Here is a 7,098-nt window from a genome sequence, read left to right on the forward strand (position 1 = left end):
GTGGCGGGAATTCCCACTTTGGGATAACCTTTGGACTTATGCCTGCCCAGCCAGCCAGCATGCCACATGGCCCCAGGCAGGCCTCCACCCCCATGGGTGCCCCCTCCTGGTTCAAGGTCCCTGCTGGTGACCCAGGACCCAGTAGAGGCTCCTGGGAGTAGTGTGACTCCAAGGCTGCTCAGAACCCCTGGGCTGGGGGTTCTTCTCTCTTGTATCAGGCTGTCTATCCGCTTGCATGACAGCGACAGCTGCCACTGTGCTCCTGCCACTCTCAAGTCCTACGGCAGTGAAAATGCCCTCCTTTTTAATGAGAATGGTGTTTGTTGTGTTCTGATTACTAAAGTATTGGTTGAAATAGTTTGGAAAACACAGTATTTGGAAACCTCGGTGCCTGGAATATTGAGCGGCACATAATAGATCATTGTTGAAAGAGGGAATGAACAGAAAGCAGGAATTAGTGTGAGGTTAAGGGCATGGACTCTGGGGCTACAAAGGCTGTGCTGAATCCTGACTTGCCCCCTGTGTGATATTGGGCACTCTGTGACTCAGTTTCCATATTTGTAGTTAGGCTCAGCTAAGAGGCAGTAGGATAGGAAGCCAGAGGTGTGGAAGATAGAAGAACCAGGGCACTTCTCAGCTCCCTCCTTGGACTTTGGACTTCAGTACGACAGTGGCCGGGTCGCTCCCCGAAACCCCTCACCCGTGGCTCCAGCCCTCCTGGAGTTGGACACCAGATTCCTTTCTTAGCTGCTTTAAGCCAGAAACTAGGGGTGCTAGTTCCTGGGTCCCTCAATCACCCTCTGCCGGTGTCCTTAAGCCTGTCCCCCACCTCTATAAATAGCCGCTTAATTCAAATCCCAAGAACCAACTGAGTTGGACTCTCTTCTCCTGCCTGGACCCTGATGGACACAATTAGCACACCGAGCATTTTTTCCTGCACTTACTGATCTTTTGTAGCAGTGCCTTCCTCTTGTGGAAAGCTTTGAATTCTTTTCCAAAGTCTGTCAGGTCTTTTGTGGAGACAGCAGGCTACAAAAGACAGTGCTAAAAATATACAGCAACCCATGCGCTGCCACCCAGGGAGTTTCTGGGGGCCACTGAGGAAGGCTTTGTGCAGAGGCGGCATCCTGCTGCGTCCTGAAGGTCACATCCATGTTTTGCAAGAGTTGAGAGCAAAACACAGAGCCATGAGATGGGAAGAACTAGCAGCAAGGAAGCCTGGGTCCTTGTCCAGGCTTTGCTCCTGACAGGCTGTGTGACTCGGGCAAACCACGCCCCTCTCTGATCCTCACTTTCCTTGCCTGCCAATGCAGATGAAGGCTTTGGACCAGGACAGTATTTCTCAAATCACCCAGGAATCTTGCTTATTTATTTGTAAATGTATTTTTATTGAGGTAGAATTGGCATATAAATTTAAGGGTATAATGGGTCGATCTGATACATTTACATTTTGCAATATGATTACCACCGTAGAGTTAGGTGGCACCTCTATCAGGTCACGTAGTTAACATTTTGGCACCTGTATCAGGTCACGTAGTTAACATTAACGCAAAAATGTTCCCATCTTAACTGATGGGAACAGTTAAGATCCAGCCTCTTTGCAACTTAGAAGTTTATGATACAATATTGCTGTCTTTAATTCTACGTGGTGCATTGGATCTCCAAGACTTATCTACTGGTACAAGTTTCTGTAGATGTTTTTTTTTTTTTTTAATTTTTTATTTATTTATGATAGTCACACAGAGAGAGAGAGAGAAGCAGAGACACAGGCAGAGGGAGAAGCAGGCTCCATGTACCGGGAGCCCGATGTGGGATTCGATCCCGGGTCTCCAGGATCGCGCCCTGGGCCAAAGGCAGGCGCCAAACCGCTGCGCCACCCAGGGATCCCAAGTTTCTGTAGATGTTAAATAACATCTTCCCCCCCTTCCCCCCAACCCCAGCCTCAGAAAAAACCAGTCTACTTCCTGTTTTTATGAGTTTGGCTTTGTTAGATTCCACATATAAGTGACATCATAATAGTATTTGTCTTTCTCTGTCTGACATCTCACCCGGCATCATGCCTCTAGTTCCATCAATGTTGTTGCAAATGGCAGAACTTTCTCCTCTCTGGTGGCTGAATAATATTCCATTGTGGGATGTGTGTGTATGTGTGTGTGTGTGCACATGCATGTGCATGTGTAACCTTTGGATATGGAGATAAGGGAACCTTTGTGCACTATTGGTCAGAATGTACATTGGTGCAGATGAGTTTTTCTAATTATGGAAAACAGTATGAAGGATCCTCAAAGAATTAAAAATAAAACTACCCTATGATCCAGCAATTCCACGTTTGGGTATATATTCAAAGGTGATGAACTTAAAAAAAAAAAAAAAAAGGAGATGAAAATAAGATCTCAAAGAGAAAAAAAAAATCTCAAAGAGACTCTCATGTCTATCGCAGCATTATTCACAGTAGCTAGAGATGGAAACAAGCTAATTATCTATCCACAGATGACTGATAAAAAAGTTGTGGTGTATATCTACACCAGGAATCTTGTTAAATGCAATTCTGGAGGATTCCTGGGTGGCTCGGCAGTTTGGCGCCTGCCTTTGGCCCAGGGCGCAATCCTGGAGTCCCGGGATCGAGTCCCACGTCGGGCTCCCGGCATGGAGCCTGCTTCTCCCTCCTCCTGTGTCTCTGCCTCTCTCTCTCTCTCTCTCTCTCTCTCTGTCTATCATAAATAAATAAATCTTAAAAAAAATAAATGCAATTCTGATTCATCAGGTTCCTTAAGGGCCTGAGACTCTAGGGCATTTCTTTTTGTTTGTTTTTATTTTTTTTTAAGTAATCTCTATGCACAAGGTGGGGCTCGAACTCACGACCCCCAAAATCAAGAGTCGCATGCTCTGTGGACGGAGACACTCCTGAGACTCTGCATCTCTAACAAGCTCCCAGGTGGTACCAATCTTGGGCTGTGTTTTGAGAACAAGGGACTAAAATGAACTCTGATTTCCCTCTAGGCTCAGTGATTCTATAACTGTTCATTCCTATTTTCATGCAGCTTTCTATGACGGGGCCCACACTCCTGATACATCAGCTCTAGCTGAAAGAGACCAATGTTATGAAGACCTGCCACTCTGGATCTCTGTGGGGTACTTCAGGATTGAGAATTTGATATTTATGGCAGCTTCCTCCCCCAGCCCCATCACCTGCAGATCTGTGCGTTCAGATTTACAGAAGAAAATAGTACTGTCAGCGATGATCCAGTGTGGTTTGAAAATTGTGTCACCTCCTGGTGCTGCTGGATTCATAGCCCTTCCCCCCAGGGGAGCTCTGAGGAACCTGAGGACCCTCCCCCATCCCTCGCCCCACCCTCTCTTTGCCTCTGCAATTGGCAGCATCTAAAATCCCAGCCATAGCCTCATTTTACTGTGTCTTGATAGCTTTGGGGACTCTAAGGAGCTTCTGTTAAAATGAAAATTTCTCAGCAAGGAAAGATTCTTTAATATTTGCCAGAGTTCATGTTATTGGATTCCTTTCCTGGAATTCCAGTGGGCCCTGCTTTTACAGATGGAAACTGAGTCCTAGAGAGGGGGAAGGGCTGGTCACATCAGGAGTGCATCACTGGAACCAGATTTCTGTCGAGCCTGTTCTTGGGGTTAGGGCTGTCGAGGCAGGCAGGCCCAGATCACGCTTTGAAAATCATGACATAATGGCTTTGAGTCACACAGATGTGGATTCAAATTCCAGATCATTAAAAAGAAGGTATTTATTAGGGGGCCTGGGTAGTTCAGTCGATTGAGTGTCCGATTCTTGATCTCAGCTCAGGTCTTAATCTCAGAGTCATGAGTTTGGGGCCCCATGTTGGGGTCCACCCCCTCCACCCCCCTACCCCCCCTCCGGCATGGAGCCTACTTAAGAAAAATTAACTCAGGGCAGCCCCGGTGGCTCAGCGGTTTAGCGCCGCCTACAGCCCAGGGCGTAATCCTGGAGACCCAGGATCCAGTCCCATGTCAGGCTCCCTGTGTGGAGCCTGCTTCTCCCTCTGCCTGTGTCTCTGCCTCTCTCTCTCTCTCCTCCCTGTGTATTCTCATGAATAAATAAATAAAATATTAAAAAAAAAAAGAAAAATTAACTCAGTCAGTTCAGCATCTGACTCTCAGTTTCTGCTCAGGTCAGGATCTCAGGGGTTGTGAGATCAAGCCCCATGTCTGGCTCTGCTCTCAGTGGGGAGTCTGCTTGAGATTCTCTCCTTCTACACAACCCCCCTCACCCATTAGCATACACACACACACTCTGTCTCTCAAATAAATAAATAAATATTTTTAAAAAACTTTAAAAAGTAAAAAAAAAAATTTTTTTTAAGTATTTATTAAGCACCAACTGTCCAGCAGGCATTGGGAATCTGTGACAAGCCAGATACAGCCCTTACAGTACAGTAGGAACTACTGGGTGTATTAATAGGTAGAGCTTACTTTGGTTTCTACCTGTCCGGTTCTGTACCCCCGGTTTCACATATGTTTCATTCTCCTAACAACTCAGTGAGGTAGAGACTACTGTGGCCTCACTTTGCAGGTAAGAAAGCTGAAGGCCAGCTAATTGCCCAAGGTCACACGGCTAGTAAACAGCAAAGCTGGGATTCGAAACCACCATGTCTGGGACCATAGCTCATGCTCTTAACCACCATGGTGTGGACTTACTAGTTGTACCACTGATTTCTCCCAAAAACCTCGCACCAAAGACGAGGGCAAGGTTTTATCTCTACTTTTCAGGATAGAAAAGGATCAGAGAGGTTAAGTAACATTTGGAAAGCTGTGCAGCCCATGTGGGGCTGGGTTGACCTTTGAAACCAAGCTCTGAGCTCAGTGATCTTGGGTCGGCCAGCATAGCCTGTCTAAACCTCAGACTACACCTCGCTCCCCCTGCCCCCACCACCACTGTCTACCTTTGGAAGTGACCATGAGGATTGAATGAGATAATAAATGTGAAGACATTGGCCCAGGGAAGGGCCATATGTGGTCACCAATAGGATGTGGCAAAATGGCGACTGTAGTGGTTGGACTCCCTGGGACCTGCCTCCTATTCCCTACCCCAGTAGGGGACACCTACTGCATATTTAACAAGTTGGCATGTGCAAAAGGTACCCCCAAAGGCAATGCCTAACCCAGAAGGGAAGCTGCTTGAATGGGGAGCTTTTAGGCAGTCTGGAGTGGCGATTTTTTTTAACAGCTTTATGGACGTATTTTCCCCATACCATAACGTTCACCATGCAAGTGGATGGTTCAGCACTTTTTAATGTGTTCAAAGAGTTGTGCAACCATCACCACCAGCTAATTTTAGAACATTTTCAACACCCCCCCAAAGAAAACCCATATACTTTAACCATCATTTGGAACAGGCGATGCTTAGCCTAGAGGGAGAAGTTGCTCAAATAGTGGTTTTGTTGGCAGCGTGGCTGATTATTTGGAGCATGGTAGGGAATACTCTGCAAATCATACCTCGAACAACTGCCTATTTCTCCCATTAGAGAGCCATCCACGGGGCACAGTGTGTTCCGTTCACTAGTCTTTAGGTCCAAGAAATAATTACATTTTTTTTCTGTAGATAGTTTGGTAGGGGCTGCCTGAACGTGTAGAAAGTAGAGGGTCAGTGTGGGAGGAGCCGACTCACCCTAAAGAGGCCTATGGGAGAGGAAGTAAGGGTAGGGGAAGGCAGGGCTGTGTCCCGTATTTAGCAGTGATGCTTCCCACCCCAGCCAGATGGGTCTTTCAAAATTGCAAATTGGATTGTGTTGTTCTCCTTAAAACTCTCCAATGGCTTCCCTTATTTTTTGGAAGAAGATCCAGAGTCCTTAGTAGTCTGAAGGCCTCCCAGCTTCATCTCATGCTGTGCTTCCACTTGTGCTCTTCCTTCTAGCCTCACACACTGCTTTTCTGTTCATACCCTGCTTCTATGAGCTTTTGGCAAATAGAATAAGTGCACCCTCTTGGTGGACAAATTAGAGAAAGGATTTTGTTCGTTCAGCCTGATGCCTTTCTACAGTACCCGACCTATGCAACTGAACACTATAGTTCTGCCTTAAACATGCCGAGCCCCAAACAGACAAGATTTTTATATCTGGGAGGAGTGGAAAGAGCATGGGCTTGGAGGGCATCTCTAAGGGTGGGAATCCCAACTCTGCCACCGGCCCACTGTGTGACCCAGGGACGGTGATTCAATCTAAAAGGAGTGAATGATTCCCACCTTGGGGGTTGGAAGGAGCTGTGAGGATTGATGAAACCATCCGTGTGCTGGGCTTGATCAATGGCCCCTCTCTTCCCCTGTGTGGCCCCAGAATCCTTACCTCCATTTAAAAACAAATCAATAATGTTAGTGGAGCATATGCATTTTTCTTAAAAAACAAAAATTTGGGGGACGCCTGGGTGGTTCAGTGGTTGAGCGTCTGCCTTTGGCTCAGGTCATGATCCTGGGATCCTCAGATCAAGTCCTGCATCAGGCTCCCTGTGGGGATCTTGCTTCTCCCTCTGCCTATATCTCTGCCTTTCTCTGTCTCTTATGAATAAATAAAAAAAGTATAAAAAACAAAAAAAACCACACACACACACACACACACACACACACAAATTCTTCAATGTCTTGTATCTGCTTCTCCTCACTACATTTTCATTAACCAATCTGGATGAAGTCTGAACAACAACAGACTCCTAATCTGTGCCCAACCCCTTCCAGCCTTGCCCCTCCAATGCTTCCAGGTGTCACAACAAAAGATTTTTAAAACCAAATCCAATCATGTCATCCCACACCCCACTGCCTGCTGCAAACTCCTCCTCCTTCTGGTCTTGGACCAAACGTGAAAGAGTCTTCTGAGACTGCTCAGTCAATGCTAGGAGGACCTGGCTAATGGCCCCAGGTGACCACAGCTGGAGTGTCACGATGGAATATGGCCCAGAGGCCCCAAGGAAACTCACCAGGGGCCCAAGGACAGTCTGGGCTGGTGGTCTGGCTTCCATGTCAGCCTGGAGAGTCATGGGGAAGAGCTACTGCAACTGTGGGGGTGGCTAGCTAAAACCTCTACTGGCCTCTGTCCCCTGGCCCAGTGTTCTGCTTTGGGCTCAACA

The sequence above is a fragment of the Vulpes lagopus genome, chromosome 18, assembly GCF_018345385.1.
Source record: "Vulpes lagopus strain Blue_001 chromosome 18, ASM1834538v1, whole genome shotgun sequence".
In the NCBI taxonomy this organism is placed as follows: Eukaryota; Metazoa; Chordata; class Mammalia; order Carnivora; family Canidae; genus Vulpes; species Vulpes lagopus.